The 21,593-nt window shown below is 37.3% G+C and overlaps 2 long non-coding RNA genes across 4 annotated transcripts; one reads left to right on the forward strand and one right to left on the reverse strand.

The window, feature by feature from the left end:
* The first annotated feature begins 3,043 nt into the window (after nucleotides 1-3,043).
* On the forward strand, nucleotides 3,044-12,976 carry LOC135300346 (uncharacterized). Of its 3 annotated transcripts, XR_010362238.1 has the most exons (5): nucleotides 3,044-3,166; nucleotides 5,681-5,805; nucleotides 7,270-7,347; nucleotides 8,416-8,460; nucleotides 9,706-12,976. It is a non-coding gene; the product is annotated as an uncharacterized LOC135300346 (long non-coding RNA). The 3 variants fall into 3 exon arrangements; XR_010362236.1 differs by having other exon boundaries at nucleotides 8,416-12,976; XR_010362237.1 differs by lacking the exon at nucleotides 8,416-8,460.
* On the reverse strand, nucleotides 5,330-8,767 carry LOC135300345 (uncharacterized). The gene is made up of 3 exons (XR_010362235.1): nucleotides 8,630-8,767; nucleotides 7,745-7,854; nucleotides 5,330-5,608 (listed from the first exon to the last, which is right to left on the reverse strand). It is a non-coding gene; the product is annotated as an uncharacterized LOC135300345 (long non-coding RNA).
* Nucleotides 12,977-21,593: the final 8,617 nt, after the last annotated feature.

Below are 21,593 nucleotides of genomic sequence, written 5' to 3' on the forward strand. Positions count from 1 at the left end.
GTTTTCCCAGAGGTTTCCAGGGACCTTCTTGATGCATACTGGATTATTTTGAGCTGCAAAGCATTAGAAATTTGAGCTGGCATAATGAAATATGTGCAGGTCAGAGCTGTGCATCTCTAACTCCATGGCTGTTGCATGGCTGTGATATGTGGCCCATTAGCTAGTCTGTGGTGTTCTGTTTAACAATAAAAGTGGTACTGTTTTCAGTTTCAAGGCAGAGGAGCAATCCATGAGAAACTTGAAAACATTCATGGATATTTGGCTCCAGAACCTGGGAATTTGGTTTGAAGGACTAAGTTCTTGTGTGATTTTTTTGGGGAGCCTAAACATGCATGTTTCAGGTTACATTTCACATCAGAAATTTAATAATCAAATGTTTCTTTAGTTTTCCCATAGTTACAGTTTATAGTTGTATCATAGTTTTTCTGGTAAAACACACTTCAGATATCAGATTTTTACTCAACATTCACAAGCCCACATTTGCCACTCAGCTTTCAGTGAGCAGCCGCTCCTGGCGGAGTGTCAAGAAGGTGTCAGTACCAATTCACATTTGAGAAGACAGAAGATCACATGGGCATGTTAAGATTCATTATTGATCAGAACTTTGTCTCCACAAATTCAGGTTATTATTTTCACTGGAGTCAGAAGTCATACTGCTTTGATGAAGAAGTAACTTGGACCTTATCCAGCTATTGATATTTCTAAAGTGATGATCTGGCTGTAAATCTGGCCGTAATGATGCATTGCCTCACCACACAGATCTTATTACATGTGCCTGTCATTAGTAATGCTTCTAGCTTCGACTTTTGAATGCCTTGAACACAGAGCCTCGTGGTTTTTGTTCTAATAGGGTCTGTGTGTAAGGCAATCCTTCTACTCTTGTATAGTGTTTCCACTGGATTGCTTACTATCATGCAAAAAATTGCTGGATGTGCAAAATGTGCTGCTTAGGAGAACTTTGCAGTACCAGAATACTTTTATATAAATGGGTAACCTACACTGGTTTTCACCACAAAAGTTCTAAATTTAAGTTCAAAATGATGTGTCATTGTCTTAAAAAATTCTAATTTATCATATTCTTTAGTGTCTCTGTATTACTCAGTAGTATGATGGAGTAGTAAAAATTTTTACTGCAGCACAGACGATTCCAAAGTCAGTGGTCCAAAGTTGCCCTTTTCTCTGTTAGAACCTGTATGAGTTGATGGAAATGTCAGTGAGGTACAAATTTATTAATGGAACCTGTATTAGTCTGATGTTTTTGGCTGCCAGTGAGTGTACCTCCTTCAGTTCACAGTGTGTGACAATACCTGTACCAGTGCAGCAATACCTGTGTTCCTGCAGAGCTCTGGCAGAGCAACCACTGCAAATCCACCCACACCACCCACACTGTGACACTGAAATACAACCCAAGCAAGGCCAAAGTGATGTTTCTGGGAGAACAGAGGTGGTCTGAATGCCAGGGTCCCCTTTTTTATGCACAGGCACTGCCATCAGCTCAGTGCTTGTCTGACTGCTTAGCCAGCCTAGATAATCAGAGGCCAGGTGATACTCCTTTTGCAGGGCTGAGCAATATTTTAAGTAAAAGCTTGGTGACTGGACTACGTGTATTTGTCCCCTCAAGTGAAATTTTTCTCACTAAATTCAGATTCTGGCTTTACAGATGTCTATTCTAGGTCACAGCCATCTTATTTTACTGCTCATGTCTGTGTGTCTGTGTGTAGTTTACTATTGCATGCTACATTACGCACGTGTACTACTGACAGTATCAATGTTTACCATTGCAGATACTCATATTGATAGTTTGAATGCCATGTTTCAAATTAACATAAAATATGACTGCATTCCACTTTCTACGTTACCTTGGAATGAGTACTTTTTTTTCTATTCCCATTAATCTATTTGTGGTGAACAAGCCTGTTCAAGAGCTTGGTCTTCAAGCTCATTAGTAAGAAGAGAAGTACATGGAATTCTAAATCTAATTCTGTCTCAACATTTGTCCAGGTCAGCTCACTTCCAGAGATGTTGTCAAAGCCTGATTTTGGAAAAAATATTTTTCATGTCATATTAATTCAATTTGGGATGTGATAATAAGAAAAGGACATTTGTTAATATTTCATTATTTAAGGTTATATCCAGCCTTTCTACTATGTATGTACCTCAAGATTTTTGTGTATTTTCATTTGTCTATATGTTTTTAGTCTCTTGACTTTTGCCATTTGCCCTATGTTCATGCATTTTTCATAAGTCAACTAGCAGATTCATCACTGCAAATATAGTAATTTTTGCTTTTTTATTTTATTTGTCATGAGCAACAAAAGCCCCAAATATAAATCTAGCTTTATATACCTTCCTAAATACATTTTATGCATAATATGGATTCAGGAAGCCCTTTGGCGTGGTTGAAAGGATTTTCTACTTTTTTTTTTCTTTCATTATTTTAAATAAAGGTAAATTAATACATTTTAAAACTTTCTACTAAAAATATTTATTAATCATTACTTGGGTGCATAATCACAAGAATATCTCCACTTTGGCTTTATTTTTATTTAAAATTATTGAAATCTTATTTAGTTGAAACCTCAAGCAACCAAACCATAGCAGTGCCTTGCCTCCCTGAGTCTTACACTTCACCCACCACAGAAATTAGAATATGGAAAAATAAAAAATCTAATACCAATGAGATACAACCAGCACAATGCAAAGGAAGATAATTACATTGCTCAGCTGTCACAAGGGCAGCATAAAAAAATGAAGTGACTCATCTCCCTTCACAGGCACAGCCTGCTCAAACATACATATATAATTATTTATTTGTATGGGTTTGATTCTTTAGCCAAATGTGTCTGCTTTGTAATGTGGTTTAACCACTTGGGGATTTTTGTTCAAAGAGTTAATTTATAGTTTTATCATTGAACCACAAAAAACTCTTCTGGGCTCCCATGTAATTAAGTCGCATGCTAGTGCTGTATATCATTAAATCTTACTCTGTATGAGTACGTGAGTTCAAAGGCAGCTCTCCTGCAAAGATAAGATGCAGTATGCAGTGATCAAGGGCTGATTTCTAGTGAAGTCATATTCCTTACCAAGCAAGTGTATCAGGCAGGAGTAAGCTCAAGACCTCAACATCAAAACATTTTTGTATAGCATTGTAATTTTGACCCTGGAGGTAAGTGAACAATTGATTTAGACAATTTCGGAAAAGAAAGGGACTCATATTTGTAATTCATAAGTGTATTTTTGAGAATTTGACCTATGACGTTAGAAGCAAAATCTATAAAAATTGCAATATGCAAAAATATACAGGAAGAACATTGGTATGGAATCTTTGAATAATAAATGCCATTGATTTTAAACATTTGACAAAATATGATACTCCCACTAGGTGGAGATTCTGAAATGAGAAAGAATGATTTTAAGGGTTGGCAATACATTTTTGTAGAGAATTTTTATGCAATCCTCAAGCTGAATAAAGTGTAACAGTTTTGCCTTTTAGAACTTAATGTAAAATTTAAGACTGAGCAACATGTATTCATGCTTTTTTGTTCTTTTTTTTAACTAGTAGATATTCCTGGCTTTTGGACAGTGTGTTAGTGGTTCATGTTTGCTGAAGTTACTTGGACAAACCTGAATTTTTGAATTTTCAGTCAGTGGGTTATTTACAAATCATTTGCTTTGAGTATTCACCCTGTTCTATTGGTTCATTCTACTGAATCAAATTAATCAGTGTAAATTCCAATATGTGCAATGCCTACCAGAGTAAATGACAGGAACCCTTTTGCTTCTCTAACTGGCATCAGGAGGTACTTTGGCAAATCAAACTGCACTGGCATACTCCCGCATCTTTGTCAAAACAAAAATGAGGAAAAAAGAGAAATCTAGTAAAGCCAGATATTTTTTGTGATATTAGTACGAAACCCAGAAAGCTACTGCTAAAATAGGAAACTTCCTCAGCTCTGTGAAAGTCAAACCATTGCAGATAGCAAGATTACAGTGTGTAAACAAAAAACTTGCTGAGTGCTGTCATTTTCTGTCAATCTCAGCAAATATCTACTCACAGACAACATCATATAGTGATCCACTTCCTAGAACTGATTTTCCCGTCTTTCATTTTTTGCAAATCTTTTGAAAAATAAGTTCAAAGGGAATAAAAAGGGTGACACTGGTTTAACTTTCTGTAATCTAACTTGGTTGAGGAAGTGTGGCTGTTTGGTAGGAGTTTCCTCCTCAGTTAAGGAGAGAAAACAAGCCCTGTCAGAAATGAGTTCAGCCAGTGCAATAATAGCTCTGTGTGATAGGTCCTTTGAGGTTACAAGTTTGTTTCTGCAAACTAGAGATGCAAGATGAGCTTATTTAGATGGAGATCCTCAGTATGGATATGAGATGGTGCCAATGCCAAAAGAGATTGGGAAACTCTCATGGGTTCAGTACAGACCCAGCTGTGGGAAGAGGCTGAGCAGCTGGAGCTGACTCAGCTGGGAGCAGAAGTGTCTTTGGCGTAGGCGTGCGAGGCAGCCTTGGGAAGATGGAATCAGACTCTACACAATGAGGTAACATCCACAGGTTGAAACAAGAGCAACTGAGACAGAATATAGGGGAAAACATTTGACAGGCAAGCAGTCCCTTTCAGTCAGAACTGTGATCCTGTTTTACTGGAAGGTATTACTATCCAGGCCAAATATACTGTTGAGCACATTGTTGTCTCCACTGTTGGCTTCTATCTCATGAAACCATTAAAATTTTAGACAAGAAAGTTACAATGTTGCTGCCAAAACCATTCACACAGTCGACAGTTGGAAGATACTCTATAGCAATCTATCTGGTTGAGAGCTGTTGGAAGCTCATTTCACATAATTACAAAGGTGTGACATTACAACAATCAATTGTTTTTTTCTGCATTTGGTGTGTTTAAGTTAACATTTTAACAATATTCACCAGATTTCACTATGACTTTTATGAGATTTCTAAATAAAAATGCTGAGCCTGATCACTTTTTAGTCTTTACACCTGTAGTACCATTATTTTCTCACAGGCCAACTGACATGGCTGTTTGAACACAGTATCTTGACATGGCTTGTTCTTTTCTGCTTTTCTGTTTCTCAGAGTCCCCCTATTATTCTTGGTTCAGTGTTGCTAAGATAATGAGTTTAGCAACAACCTGAAATAGGTCACAAATAAACCAAAGCTCCTGTGGCCTCTATGAATCATATCCCCCTCAACAAAAAATTCTACACCCAGTATTCTTTGTTCCCCACAATACATAATTTAACCCATTATTGCTAAAATAAAATAAAGTCAATAGGTTAGAAATGTATCCAGAGACCCAAACCTGTTGATTTTTCCAACTGATTAAATATGTCATTTTATTTTTATGGTTCCACCGGAGTTTCGATTTGAGAAACCACTATATGCAGTTTAGCATACAAAGATACTAAAAACAGAAGTTACAAATCTCAGACTTCAAAAGAAGGAACAAAAATGCCCTCTCAAGATGAAAATCAAAGTGACATTCCATTCCCACATTTGGAAAGTTGAGATTCTGAGGAGAGGTACAGTGTACTCCAACAGGATCAACTTCACATACTTTCTGACAGGTTATGGCTAAGGCAACCTGAGGAAAAAGAGAAAAAAAACAAAACAACAAACTAAAAAACTAAAGGTTTAATTCCACCTTTCCTTTCAGACAAAATTCAGTTCAAGTCTTGCTTCACAGGGATGCAGAAGGAAGAACTTCTTGCATAATTTTTTCAAAGGCCTGTGATGCCTGGATTCTAGTACATCATAGCAGATGATGGATCATCTGGGAAGGTGAGGCTGAGTTTTGTATATTACACAGGGTGATTAGATGTTTTACTTTGCTGATTTTCTGTTGCCTCTCATATAGTTTGCTTGTTACTTTTATAGGAATACATTTAGGGAAGAGGTGGAGTCTGGCAGTATGTTTGTTGAGACCCTCAAAGGTTCTCTAAAATGTTTGAAATTCAGATTCTGGCTATTTCAAAAAACTAACTTAAGACAGAAGGACAACCTGAGTTCTCCGTGGCTTGTACCAGTTCTTGATTTGATTGTCTAGATTTCTAATCAATGCAAACATGTTCCTGTCATAAATGATCTGTGCTAATTTCACACAATATAGAAAGAAAATAAAATTTCACACTATGAAGAAAGATTCCAAAATAGTTATACTATTTTTTACATAATGGCTCAGAAGCTGCATTTTGCACAGTCAGTTCTCCCTTCAGTCCCCCCCGGGAACTGTTGTGTTCACAGCACTATTTGCATGCTTTACGTGGAACAAGGCTCTTCAGAAAGCTGCCTGTGTTAAATCTGTAGGAATTTGTTTTGTTTTGTGAGGAGGGCACAGAAAAAGACATTTGGTGTTTAAGGTGGAGATTACTGACTCCATATGCAATACTGAAAGCAAGTACAGACTCAAAGAATGCTTTTCCTTACCTTTTGTATCTTCTGTGTGTGTTCCAGTATTACCTGGGTTGTTTTTTTTTTTTTGACCTATTTCATTCTTTTACTTCTCATTGCTGCTCTTACTGGGAGTTATCTGGGGCTTGCTGCAGCACCAGGGTGCAACTGCAGTTTCAGGAAAAACTCTTTCAATAAAGCAGCCAATGAAAGGTGACCTTAAGCCTAAAGGACTATGACTGGTGGAGTGCTCGCTCCTGCATTAATATTTTGGAGGGCATACTATTGACGCTATCACTACCTTTAGGCACAACATCTGCTGCTTTTTTTCTCATTTGGGGAATTATCATCTGAAGAGATTCTTTGGGTTACATGCTCCTTAACACACGTGATGAAGGTCAGAAATCTACCTCTGCTATACCTCTTCTCTGTGATGCCATAGAGGTTTTTCCACAGAGCACCAGTCATGAAAAGCTAGCAGAGGGGGGTTCTGGATGTCTTCTGATCTCTGCTGTCCTCCAAAGATCTGTCTGATGGCAGCATGGCTGCATGGGCCGTCAGACACTCTGGTTCCAGTCCCAGAGCTGTCCTTTGAGGTGGTGTACAGGGCAGCTGGCATTTCTGAAGCCCTGTGGGGCTGTCAGTGGGCACAGGGTGGTGGATGGATGTCAGAAGTAATTGGTGCTGGGGCTTTCTCTGAAAATTGATCCATAGCTGAGAGAGTCTAAGCCCTCACTTTGGCAGAAAAAACATTTCTCACAAAAAGAAAAAAAAAAGGAAAAAAAGGTAACAAAACCTGCTTTAAGCTGAGATAATGGATTTAATTTCTCTCACATGTGTGTTTCTCTTTTCCAGGGAAAGGCAGAGACCATGATTATGAATCTTGATTTTGAGAAGAAAGAGGAATGCCTCTTGAATGTACTGATGTGCATGGTGAGGAAGCGATACAGATCACTGAGAGATAGAATTATAAATTATAGCTCTAAGCTAAAACTGGAACTCAGATTTTAATTTAAGACTTAAAACCAAATAATGAGTTTTTTAGTGCTTTCTATTTCAGTGAAAGAGGATATTATGTTTGGTAGGACTGGGCATTAGAAGTTAGGGTTTGCAAGAAGAATTCCAAAAGAAAGTAGAAGTTTTAAAAAAGCAAGTTGACAGAAATAATTGCCATTTGCAATACACATTTCTAAAGACAACCTGTAACCAAGAAATAAAAAGGCATTTGAATCAAATGTCAAAAAATTTCTTTTTGAATAGACTCTCCTCTGGTGTCCTTGTGCCTGCCACCTATGATTTTTTATTGTATTCCTAAAACCTCCTCATTTACCTTTCTAGAATGATGAATTTGAGTATATGGTATAGCCTTTACATCTGCCTTGTTCTTTAAATCTGCTATAATGACCTGTTCCAAAGTCCAATTTAATGTCTATAGGGTTTCTGGGAAAAAAAAAAAAAAAAGAGAAACAAATAGGGAGACGAGAAAAAACACCAGCCTCAATTTAAATAAGGTGCAGAATTACTATATGGGACAACATGAGTGCACAATTCAGTCAGAAAACTCGAGAGAAGAAGGATCACAGAGAATGAAAAAGGAATGGGATAGTGTGTGATGTCCATGTTTATTACATACAGAAGGTTTTCCTAGCATAACCGACACTTATTTTTAGACAACTAAGTGTTTGACATTACAAAATGCACTATTCAGCATTTGGAATTTGCCAGACAAACTGAGTTTTCTTATGCTAGGTGTCTGCCACAGCCTGGGGATTTTCTTTGTCTTCATACGGTTTAGCTGGCTTTTTAAAAGTTGTTCTCTTTGCCTACTCTTTAAAAATATGTCCATGCTTGAATGTACTATAAACCAGGTAAAATTGGTTTTGAGTCCTGCAAGACATGAAGGTACCAGGGCGGGGAGGGAGGGCATGGGGGTGGGAAGGAGGGGGTGAAATTAGAGTCTTTTTAAACATTGTTCTTGTACTCTCTTGTGCACATGCGAAGAAAGCCATCCAAGTTGAATGCCGGTGGCACAGAGATGTTATCTAAGTAAGTGGGACAAGGAAGATGAGATAGAGAAATTGAGACTAGACATTGTTGCTGCAGCAAAAACAAAAGGCTACTTCTGAATGCTGACACTTGCTGGGAAGGGAAAGACAGACAAGTAATTGGGAAGGAAAGCCAAGTGATACTAGGAATTGGTGATGAGGAGAGATACCATAAAGATCAGCACTTGGTGGAAAACAAACGAATGCTTAAGTTTGGTGAAGTAATGCTTGATCCCATGGAATTATGGTGTCTCATTATATTTCCTTAACACTTGTGACTTAAAATTATACAGTTAAGTACAGTTAACTGTTTAACTGCCTTTTAAAGGCAGTTAACTGTAGCCTTTCCTTACATGGCACTTTAAAAGACTGCCTTTTGTGGGGTATTACCCATATGTATGTGAATTGTTTCCTATCTGTCCATTTCCATCATCTGAGTTGTAATGCCTGGAGGGATATTCTCTACTATATCACAGCTGAGAGTAAAGAAAGTGTTCATGTGTGTTGGCAGTGGTAAGAGCGCTACAGAAAAGTGCTTTAACACAACCATTTCTGTAGAAAACTGATCTTCCCTCCAATATTTTAAAATAATAAAAAAAGCACTATAAAATCATTAAATAATTAGCAGTACATTTTGGAAAGAAACCTGAATTATTTAAAAAGAAGAGGGGGAAGAAATATCATAGCAGACTCTTAAAAATCTCAAATAAAATACAGTTACTAACAGATAAAAATGTCATGAACTTTTCTGGCTACAGAAATTCTTAAGAAGAATTACAGAAACTGTTGATGTAATTTGTTTCATTTATTTGTCTTAATAAAGGCCTCATTTGTTTCACTATTAAGAAATTTTTAATTGGCTCATATATGCCATTTGTTTAGACTTTGTTTCACATGCTTAACTGCCAAAGGGTGTCCCAAAGTTCCATTGTTTCAGAGAGGAGAAAAAGCCTTTAGAAATAATTTCTCAGTCCTTTCAATGGCATTATTTGAAAAATCTGGGTACAAGGGGACATGAAAGTTGAAAACCCAAGGCTTCACTGTGCTTCTTACACTTAGGTGTACTTTCAGATAGTATCTTCTGAAAAATAGCTTTAATCCATTTGTATACTGCATTAGCCTTGAAATAAAGAGCTGAAGAATAAGTGATCCATTTCTGTACAAAAAACCTTGATGTCCCCATAACTTTCCCTCAAATGCTCAATCACTTTAATATTTTGCCCCTGTTTCCTTGTATTTATTTCAGAGTTTAACTCAGATATTGCTGCAGGCTACAGAGTTCACCAATAAACCCCTTCTTTGAAGAAGCACATTTTCCTGTGATGGATACTCAGCACTGAATATCGTCTTTGGTTTCCAGGTGGAGCCATTATTGAACTTCTTCCACTGAATTCCCAAAGTTCTTCAGTTGAACTTTGGGCCTTTTCTAGCCCAAACCTTGAACAGCTTCTTAAAAAACCACTGGTGACCAAGTGGTTAGGAAACACAGGGCTAGCAAACTCTACCTGGTTTATGGAAACTGCTTTACTAGTGTTTACCTTTCCAGGTGATAACACTGATAAGGAATTTCCACTTGTTTTAAACCAGGTACAAGAACCCTTTTACAAAAGTAATCCACATTCTCCATTTAAGTCTTCTGTGTAATTCTCTGGTGGTAGTGTCAGGCAGGAATCATCTGCAAGCCCCACTTCCAGCTCTGCTGTGATCCCACAGCAGAGATCCTGATGTCTCTCAGCTGAACCTTTTACATTGTTTAATGCTCACGTTTTTATGTGGACAATGGAAAGGGTAACTTTTCTTTCCCCTTGTGTCTTATACTGAGGGCTCATTGTAGAAAGGATCACTTGTAAAAGATGTCTGAGACCACCTCTTGTAAATCTCACAGATTTTATCTCTGGTCTCTGTTGTGGCTTTAGTGATTCAGGGATAGAATTGACATCTTTACTTTTGTTTGATCAAAACATAATGTGCTGAGCTCAGAAGTACTAGATATTATTATTACTAAGAAAATACTTCGATTATTACTAAGAAAATACTTCCAGATATCCAATGGTTCAGTCACTGTGAGGTATTGTATGACATATCCCATCCTTGTCTTTAAATCAATATGTCTGTACTTCCTTGACCCAGTGACTCTTTGGTATTTTTGTGTTAAGCCTTGAGTATATATCCAGAGACAAAAAACATGTAATTCACAGCAGCCTTGGTGCTTGCTATTGTGAGGAGAAAATTTGTATAATTCCAGCTACCGAACTAACACAAGAAAATAAGAGAAAAGCAATGTTTTGTATTAATCTTATTAAACTGCAAACTGCTTTCTCAGCAATCAGAGCTGTACACTGATGCAAATCAGATGCTTACATAATGCTTTATGCAAGGATGGTGACAAGAGCTGCAGTGATAAAAATACTCTTGCTGTGTTCAGATTGTGTTGTCCTTTCACTTCAAAAAAACCCCACTGGCAAATTAACTGCTTGAAATGGGTAATTCTAAAGTGTCCCTAGCGTCAAACACATCTCTGTACTATGCTGACTTTTCACCTAATTCTTTTTTTTTTGATTTCTTGTTTTGTTTTATTTTCCCAAGGTGCTTTGTGGGGCACACCAAGAGGAACACCTCCTTTTCCATGCCAAACTTGGGGACAGCTCTCTCATACTGGATGCACATGCCTGCATTGTGCAGAGTACCACATGGCTAAGATTAGGATGTGGTCTTTAGCTGGCATGCTGATGAAAAAGCAACTCCAAATCTAAACCATGTGCTCCTTCATCACTATGCATCCTGACTTAATACAAATTATAGCATTTATGCCTGGCCATGCAGTAGCTCTTTTTCAAAACAGCCATGTCAGGAATTGGATTAGAATCTAATCTTGATTCTTTTAAGTTAGTTAGTATCAAAATAAGCATATGTATACTAAACACATCTAATACCTGCTTAAATCTCTAAAGAGATTTTCTCCTCCTATTTTTTTTTCCTTCTCCCTTATCCCTTTGCAAAGATCTAGTCTCTGGCACATTAATCAAATATAAAGAATTTGTTGAAAATCAATTTAGAACTAATAAATGTGATATCCTCATAGAAATTGTATTAGAAGAATTTTGTGTCCAAATACATTGTAAAAATTTAGTGTGAACTTTATACCTTTCAGATATTCAATAGTATTGATGACAGAGATGGTAGAACTACAGTAACCAACTGATGAGAGATATAAAGATATATCATAGTAACTCATTTTTCATTGCTAGATGACATGCATAAGCATCAAAGCTGGCTCAAACAGCCTAAATCATTTTGAACTGATTATTTTGTCCATGTTTCTTCTCTTAATCTTACCATAGTACAAGATAAGGCAAGCAACATTTAATGCTGAGTGATTCAGTCAAAGTTAGTAGCAAATTGAAATAAAAGCTTATTTGAATCTTTGTGGTAATAGCAGAAACAAAACAGAATGTACTGAGTTTAGGGAAAAACGCTGCAAATATTTTTATACTAAAAAGAGTGTTTATAAGAATAGTAATCTGTAGAATCTTTTCAAGTACCTGTAGCATACACCTTTTCAATAAAATTGCTACATAAATAGTATAGCTAAGGCCAAGTTGTGAGCAGGGCAGAATGTGAGATGGTAAAGAAGAAATCATATCAGTAATTTGGATGATCTTTTCCTTCCCCCATATTTCTCCTGGAGTCATCAAAAGCAAGAGTGCAGATTTCTTTGGATGCAAGGAATGAGAAATAAAGCACCAATACCTGCACCAAGCCAGGAAAGGAAACAGGAGAAAGACAACAAAAGAGAAAACAATGGTTGAAAATGTACCAGATATATTTGTCCAAAAGCTTATACTATCCATATAGTATTGTGGTACAGTATTGTGGTACAGTATTGTGACTATTTGCATCATACTGAGATCATGCTGTGTTGGCTACTTTTAAAGCACATAGAAATGTGAATATTTATGTAAAATATTTTGAGCATTTGAGACAAAGAAGGTTTGGAAGAAAAGCAGGTGGCCAACATACCTTAGATTCTGGTTTTGATTATGGTACTGATATGATTTAAATTATGGTCTGACTGATGGCCAGAAACAATGTATTTTAAATGTCTATTTATGTGTGAAGCAGTTCACCCTATGTCAGAATTCTGATCAGTGGCAGAGCCAGGAATAGACCCAGGTTACCTGGGAAACTAGTTTATTTCCTTATCCTGAGGTTACCATATTATATATATTGTCATCATAAATTAGCTGAATCAAATCCTCTCCTACCTCCCTTCATTTTAGATATTTGGGGGCATTAACTGTATTTCTACATTATCTGACTTCCCATAGTTGTTCCAGTATATTAACACTCTCACCAGATAATTTGATCTCTTCCCCACAGGAGAGTTCTGTGTAAAATATTGAAAAACAACCTAAAAAGAAATGGCAAGTAAAAATTTGGCAACAGCTGTCATATCTTACATCAAATGCATCCTCTAACTCATGCCACAAATAAAAATAAAATGTTGATGAGATTTATATTATGTCTTTCAAGACTGCTTCTATTATAGGTGAAAATTATATGGAAGACAGTCAAAAACTAAAGGAGTAAAGACATTGCAACCTTTTCTGAGCTTCCACTACAATCACATATTCAATTGAATTGGAACGCTTTAATGTAGCATTTTTCTCTTTTATTTAATAAAATATGAAAAATATGTTTGCTTTCTTACATGAAATATATTCAATAGTGATATGCATCTTACGTAAGGTACCGTTCTGTATATTGTGTTCTTTTTGGGATGCTATTGCTCAGTCCATGACTACCTGGAATATACTGGAAAATGAGTAGACACAAAATATTTCTTTACTCATGTGTGGAAATGGGAGGTAATTGAGTACCAAGGGCATGGCAGAAGATGTTGTTTCTGCATTATTTTGCAAGGCTGCTTTTTTTTCTGGTACGGGAAAAAGAGATTATCCTGAGTGGAGCCCAGCCTCAAAAACTGGAGTTTAGCTCTGCTGCCTTACAGGACCAGATGAGTTAAAAGCACAACTTGAGCTCCTGCTTCAGAAACAAGAAAGAATATTTCAGATGCTGATTGGAATCAACATTAAGTCCTATCTGTGGTCACTCATTCCAGCTGGGTATCTCAGATGGAGCTGAGATGTGGCCAGGAGAGGAGATCCCATAATTGATTTTGTCCATTGGTTATAAGGATTTCTCCAGTACTGCTTTTCTTCCTGTTTGGAAAATCATGATGCAATATTTTGCTATGGACAAATTTCACATTGCAAAGTCAAAGCTTTTGCTTTTAATTCTGTTGGTTCAATATTTGATTTTGCAAGTCAAGGGGTTACTATACACACTGAGATAAATGAAGATGTTTTACACTGATTTCTGGAATTATTCTTCATTAATTTATTTGTTTGTAGATGAAACCCTGTCATATATGCATGTGTCATGACACTGCTGTCAGTGATAGAACATTGATTGCAAGAGGTTTCTCCTAATTTTCAGGAAAATTTTGACCCCCAAAAAGATTAACTTTAGCTTCCTCACGGCTTCAAGAATTTCATAAAATGGATTCTGTTTTTTAATGTGCTTTTCAGTTCTTATTACTCCCTCTGTCCCCAGAATGAGTCTATAATGAGAGTCACTGCTGTTGTGCTGTTGCTATAACTGATTATCCACAGACAGAAATGAGAACTGACCATGGCACAAGATTAATTCCTTCCCATTCCAGCATCTTTAACTTAACATGAATGGAAGACAGCAGCATGTTTGCTTGTTCAGGCAATGATAGGAGTGAGAAATGGGACAAGGAGGCTTAGTTTCCCTCCAGGGACATGTTTTGAAGTGTTTAAAGTCATGAAAATCTCAACATATTTATGGTTTTAGATTTTAGATAAACATTTATGTATTTTTTTCTAATTTACCATCTTTTAAACCTAAATATTAACCAGAGGAAAAACTAAATACACTTTTCACTGCATCATGACCCTACAAGAAACTGGTAAACTGCTTGTGAAAACAGTAAAGGTGACAGCATACAGAAGACACCCAGCACATGGGAGTCATTCACACACAATCCGTAAATTGTTCCCTTCTGCAATATAATGTCGGGAAAGAAGTGTGTTGGTGTTGTTTATGCTAACAATTGTCAAAGCTGGATTGAAAAACAGTTATTTGTGTGAACTTGGTCCAATATGTGAGCAAAATTGTTAGAATTTTCGTATGTCTGCACCATCTTCATATCATTACATCCCAGTTTGGAAATTTCCCTGAGAGGGAAAAATTATATTCCTCATTTATAGTTGCTGATACTTCAAAAGTGTTGCCCTAGATTTCTTATTACTTGGCCATCATCGTGGCATATGCCAATATTTGGTGACAGTCCAATCCACATAGCTCAGCTCTGTTCCCTTCACATGCTGCATGTTTCTGTGGTGTTCTTTCAAGAGCATTACATAAAATGAGCTGATAGAAAGACACATGATAATAAGCATATATGCCTCAGGCTTCATGGTTGTAAAATGTCATGCTTACACAGAGAGCATTGTTTGTTTGAAGTCAGCAGTCTCAATAACCCATTATAGCTTTGTTTACTCAGGGGCACACAATAAGCCCGAGTTTCAACTCCCAGCCAAACGCTTCTCTGCTGAAACGCACAGTACCCCATCTCACACCCAGGCTGCCATTTACCTCACAAGCATTATTTCAGCACATACTTTTCATAACATAAAATTGCCAGCCTAAAGCCATTTTGTGACTCAAGGGCACAATTATTTTATTACTTTGGTCTTGGGTTAAGTACCCTTGGAACACTATTTCTATTTCTCTGGATCAAGAGAGTGCAGTAGGTGCAGCGCTCTGCCATGAGGAAAGGAACTGTGAGACTCTGCAGTAGCCACATCCCAGAACTTCAGAGGCTGGAAGACAGGAGAACCTCTGAAATGGCTGTGGGAAGTGAATTGTGTGGAGTAATGCAACTGTGTGAAAGTCTTTTTGCTAAAGGACTTATGCAAGGTATTCTCACATATGGAAGAGGGGAGGAAGAAAAAACAGAAACCAAGCAATCGAGCCCCTTTGTTTCTTCACCCTTCCTATTCTCAGCATAAAATACAGCCAGCAGTAAAAAAGACAGGTGATAAAAGGTGCACTTTTGTGCTGCTTTACCCTCTGAATTCCAGTCCACATATGGGACTGTCTTTCCCCTGCTTGGGCTAGTAATTGTTTCAGTTGAGTTAGAAGTCATCTACAGTTTCAAAAGTTTTGGTCAGAAACATTCTCATAACTGCACTGATAGGGGTTTCAGGACATTTTTGATACTCCAAACTCTAATTCCAGGAACTGCAAAGAAGCATGTGGCGACTAAAACATTAGCAGAATTATCGTAACCTCGGATGATGTTTAGTGTAGGATCAGACCATGTTTCAGGTAAAGGTACTATTCTTATTTAGTAAGAGCTGCCTGTACTCTCCCTGTAATTTGGACGTTGGCTGGAGCTGTTTTTCATTAGTAACATGCTATATATTAAATGAATATAATTCAGGTTATGAATTTTTGCAACCTTGATCTTATGTTTGAAGGTAATTTGAAGTCTCTTCATTTTCATAATTAAGTCTTAATTATGTTAACTGCTAGAGGAAATACTTAGCTGTGTAGGCTTTGGGGTTTGGGCTTTTTCTTTAATTTTATTTAGCTGCAAAATGAATTCATATCCTTCCCTCTAGGAAAATTGGAAAAGCTGGGAAAAAACACTCTGCTCATACTCAGCTGGATTCTATTATGAGATAAGCAGTTGTGGGACTGCCTGTGGTGCTCCTTAGGGACATGGCAGCTGGTCACTTAAATCATGGATGACCTCTTTCGTGGGAATGCTTCACAATTACGTTTTAGGAGTACGTTTGCCTGCAGTTGTGTTTTCACATCTTGTCTATTTTGGAAAGCTTCTCAGCTTCTTCTTTCAGTTTTGTATCTCTAGTACGAGTTTTCTCTCTTAGTAGCTTCTTTTCAGTGTTGAGTGCAACAGAGAATCTTGCAAAGCTTTTGCCATTTTCAAGCAAACTGGAATTAAGCAGGCAATAGGAAACCCTCTGCCAAAGCAATTTCCCTGGGCAGTAGAGAGTGGCACTGTGACCACCTTTCCTCCTAACCCACCGGGCGTGCTGTAATTGCTCCTGTTGCATAGTCTACATCTGTCATCATGTTCTCTCCTTATTTTCTCTGAAAGACAGTTATTTGCCACTTTTATTCTTGCTCTGCTCCTGACCTCTTTTTCTGGGCCATGATTGAAGCTGAGCCACATTTAGTGATACAGTAATGTTCCTACACACTTCTTTTCATTACAAGTCATGGTCTTGGTTCTTCTGCTTGCTAAGCATCATTGCCATTTCTGTCTTCTTTTTTTCCAACATTTTGTCTTCTTCACTTGTGTTATCACTAGAAGTTCCAAGTAATACTGAGGTTTCTGTGTATTATGTGGGTCTTTAAACATCCAGTTTGAATGGCCCCTTCCATGCTGAACTCAGAATTTAGTGTTCATTTTTTAATGTTGTTGAATTTGGCTTTGTGCACATAAATGAACACAGCAAGAGACATGGCTTGCCCAAGAAGCAGTACAAGAGTAAAGTACAGAGCAGACAAAACTCAGAAGGAGATAAGCAAAGGAAGTCGCTCACTCCATTGCAAAAAATAGTACCATTTATTCCTTTATTTTTTTCTATTTTGAGATATTTCCATTTAATTCCTTCTTTGACTGTCTTAAAATGTTTGGAGTCTGGATCAGGGAATCTGAATTGTAGGACAGAAAACACTTGAAATGTAAAGATTATTCAAATTTATGCCACAGACATGTATGGCTGAGAAGTGGTCTTCTGTTGCCATCAAGACAGTTTAAATGGCGAAGTAGTCCAGAAAGATGTCATTATAAAAATAAAAAGCTTCTCCAGGCTGGGCAATCAATATGCTATATGTCCAAGCTTCTAGAGAAGCTCTTTCTCTTTATAAATGGTGTGTCCTACTGAATAAAACTGAAAGCCAAGGCAATATAGTAGCCTGACAGTGATGGAGCCCAGAGCAGCTGCCTGCAGAACAAGCCAAGGGAAGATTTGCTTTCTGCTGTGGAGTGCTCTGCCAGACCCAGTGGTTTGTGGCACAAGAGTTTTCTCTACCTTTGTATTCCCATGACTTACCATTGCCAGATAAACAACCAGACATTTCTGGGCTGGATTTAGATCCAGAGCAGCCCAGAGAGTGGGGAATGCTGAGGCACAGTGCACCTCATTCCTTTGCCATCAGCAAGGGATGAATTTGCTTGCTCGCTTTGGGGATGGCAGGTGACCTGAGAGTCTCCTCTTGGGCTAAATGTTTTATGAGCACAGCAGAGCACTGATGCAGTGCCCTATGCATCAGAGTGTGAAAATAAACACTTATTAGGAGGACATGTGTTTAATGCATGCTATAGTTCACCATCTTTTGAAAAGTTATTTCTTTGATCACTGAGTTGCCAGCAGGTAAAATGTTAATTTGCCTGTTTCTTGAAGAGTACTGAGGACAAGAAGAGGTATTTAAAAATAACTAAATCAACATGATGATGGGCTGATATAGAATCTTACTGTAAAACCTTAACTTAATTCCTGTTTCTGTTAGGGGGACCAAAGCTTGGATGTGTGTCGCAGCACACTGGGTGTGACATTCTTAAAAAAGAGTCCGCTCCACTCCTGGCAGTCACTTTTAAAAAACAATTTGCACTTTATTTCTGTGGCACCGAGAGATCACACATCAGCCAACAGTCAGGTAGCCAGAGCAAATCAATGACTGGCTTACCTCCCAAGGTCTGTCACCTACTATTATTAATCCTGACAGTAGAGCCACCAGTTAAAGGGCAGCTTGAGATGACCAATTTGTAGATAACACTAGACTTTGCACACTAGCTGAGCCTACTGGGGCACAGTTTCCTTTACAATATCAAAGAACTTCCAACATAAACTTACAAAGAAGCTTCCCAGTTTCATCTGCCACATGAAGCCTCAGGAATGCTTTCCTAACTAGCTGGATAAAAGACAGCAACAATGATAGTAACAAAACCAATAGGTATATACAAGAAACAATGTCTCAAAACCACTTGCTTTTTAGTAACCAGAAGCAAAAATCCAATATAAGCGCAGAAAGTGGTTGTAAGGCATGTGGTAGTGGGATATAGTATAACATTTTCCATCCTCTTTAGGGAAGGCCACACATACTGTCTGTGAATGGGAAGCAGCTGGGAAGTAATCTTTATCAGCCTGAAACATACACTAGCAATCTTCAGAGTAAGCTATATTTTGCAAATTACACTACTTGAACTGCCAAGTGGAAAGAAATTTAATGTGAAGAGTTCAATAATGAAAGGATGTTAAGATAAAAATAAAAGTTCCATCTTTTCTCATTATTCTCTGATATGGGAACATAAATACTTGCTAAGGATAGTTGAAGACTACCCCTAGTTAAAAAACTGTAGTTCAGTGGCCTTATGTGATCCTATTGAAAACAACACTAAATCCCATGTCACGTCTCTGCATAGTCTTCCATTGGCTCTTCTGAGTGTGAAATTCTGTCAGAACTTCTGTCATTTCAGCCATTTTTTCATAATTCACTGCATTTTGTAACTCTCTATGACTTGTACTCAGCTTTGTTTCCTGCTTGTTCTCTAGGACTCATGATCTGTTTGCTTCTAAAGACTTAAAATTATTCTGGAGTTCTAATCCTGAGAATTAATGGGGAAAGAAATTTCTTTCAAATATTAGTACAAACTTGTTCAGTCCCCTTGCTGGCTGTGACTTGAGAGCTCATTTTAGTTCCACATGTTTTAGATGGATGAATGGGGTGTGTGTGTGAATTAACAGCGTTTTAGTGTTGACTGTTAGAAATAACATGAAGAATGTTCAGCCAGGATAAGTTAAAAAAAAAAGATCCTACAAAATCATTCAGCTTTTTAATAATACCTTGAACAATGGTGCTCTGTTTTTAAAAGACTTTATAGTTTGATGTGAGTTGCATCATTTTGAGTTCAAGGAGAAACCTGTCTGTGCGTTAGTGCAGCTGCTTTTCCTAAATATGGAAATTTGAAAGATCTAAGGTGAAAATGTCTATCACTCTTCAATCCACAAGCCCATTATTTGTTTATCTTAGACTGGCTTTAGCAAGAACAGTTTTAAAATAATACTTGCAGACACAGAAATAAGGAGTGGCTGTGCCTGCAGTTGGGAGAGCCTTTGGATGATTTGTCAAAGAGGGATAGAGACAAGCTTTGTGCTTTGCCTTTGGTATTACCCAAAGCTGGACAATCTGAAGGGCATGAGGAGTAGTGATGGGGTGTTTGTGAAGTGCAGGGGACAGAGCCTGGGAGCACCTCAGTCCAGTACTGATAGATATCATAATATTCCATGGAAAGGATGTTGTTCTCCTCTGCCAACTTTTTGTTTCTAATTTTGCACAGTATGTTTACCTTCCCTTTTTCTTTCACCTATAATTATTGCATCACCTGTCTTCTGCCTTCCATACAGTTAGCTTGGACTTGAGAGGTTATCTGTGATATCTGAATATGAGTCAGAATCCATCAAAAAACACAGTTTGTGTACCATCTTGATAGGCTTGGGCTTTTGCAGAGTTCGTACTACTCATTGTATAGAACAAATTTTAAAGCACAATGTTTCTTCAAATGAATTTTAGAAATAAAATCTGTGCCAGCTTTCTTTCTGAAGGGCAGATAACAGGTTTGCTCATTTCCTAGTGAAAATTCATTTTTACTGCTTGACTTGATCATTTGAAAAGGAAAATAATTTAAAATAGCAATAGTAGAGATAATTATGCAGTTTGAGTTCAGGAACAGGTTCTCAGCATTAGACAGAATATTGTTGAAATGCTATGGATGACAATGATTAAGGCAAATAATTGATATCCTCTATAGAGTTTTGCATTTGTAGCCCTGCATTCTCCTCGGGTACTGTCAGGTGCATACTAATGAGGAATTGATAATAATTGATGGCAGTTTTGAGTATATGGAGCTGTGAAGGCAGGACTAGGCACAGAAAATGTTTTTTGAGCAGTCCATATCTGGTTTGAAGCATCAGATGTTTTATTTTTCATAAACTGTGATTTCCTGGGCAGCACTGGGTACCTGTTCATAATTTTTCAGCATTTTGATGAATAGTCAGATTCTCAGGCTTCTTTTGTTTTTTGGCATTTGTGCAATACTCAGCATCTGGAGACATCTAGATCATAGATACTTAAACTTTTGTGAGATCAATCTCATCCAGACTGTCTTGGCATGTTGTTGGCATATCCCATAGCCTCAGTAACACTTTTAAATATATTCAAGAGGAGTTTTGGGATAGCAGCACTGATGACAGCAATCATTAGCAATCAATTAGCTGAGGTACTAAGTTCATAAAGTTGTTAACAGTCTTATGAAAGCAATTAATTAATTACTACCTTGGAATTACTACCCTAAATATATATCCAACTCATGGCATAGCCTAAAACATATTAATTGAAAAGTCAAGATTCTTGTTTTTAGTTACTTTTTCATATGAGAAGACTCTGGGGTGAGGAAAACTAAAAATATTTTTTGGTGTTGATAAAATTGGAAACTGAAAAATGGAGAAGTAGTGAAAAATGACACCTCAGCTTTCATAAATTTTTTTTCACTGCGTTTGAATTCATTGTGATGTGGTAAAAAATATTTAGAAGTGTTAAGAAAAAGAAAAAGTATAAAGGAGAACAACTGTCTGACTACAAAACTGAGGGGTTTTTTTCCATTTATATCTGTAAGGTCTATTTCTGCAGGTAAAATTACTATAACGATGCCTCTGTTCTTTGGAGTTCTCTCTGTACAAGTGTTTAAATTTAGTCTGTACCTTTGACAGGAATGTCACCAGCCTTTTAAATTTTGATTCTTGGATTTAGTCTTTTAATGTCGAATCACCATATTGACAGAAAAAGACAAATCCAAGGTGAAAAAATAAGCCAGAAGGCCTCACCTAAATTGTTTTTTCCCCTAAACTAAAACAATGACACTGCCTCTCACTCTCAAACCATCATGAATTACAGCCACAAGTTTGACTTTCCCGACTCAGTTTGGCTTAATTTCACATCCTCATATTTCCTTAA

The sequence above is a fragment of the Passer domesticus genome, chromosome 5 (genome assembly GCF_036417665.1).
Source record: "Passer domesticus isolate bPasDom1 chromosome 5, bPasDom1.hap1, whole genome shotgun sequence".
NCBI lineage: Eukaryota > Metazoa > Chordata > Aves > Passeriformes > Passeridae > Passer > Passer domesticus.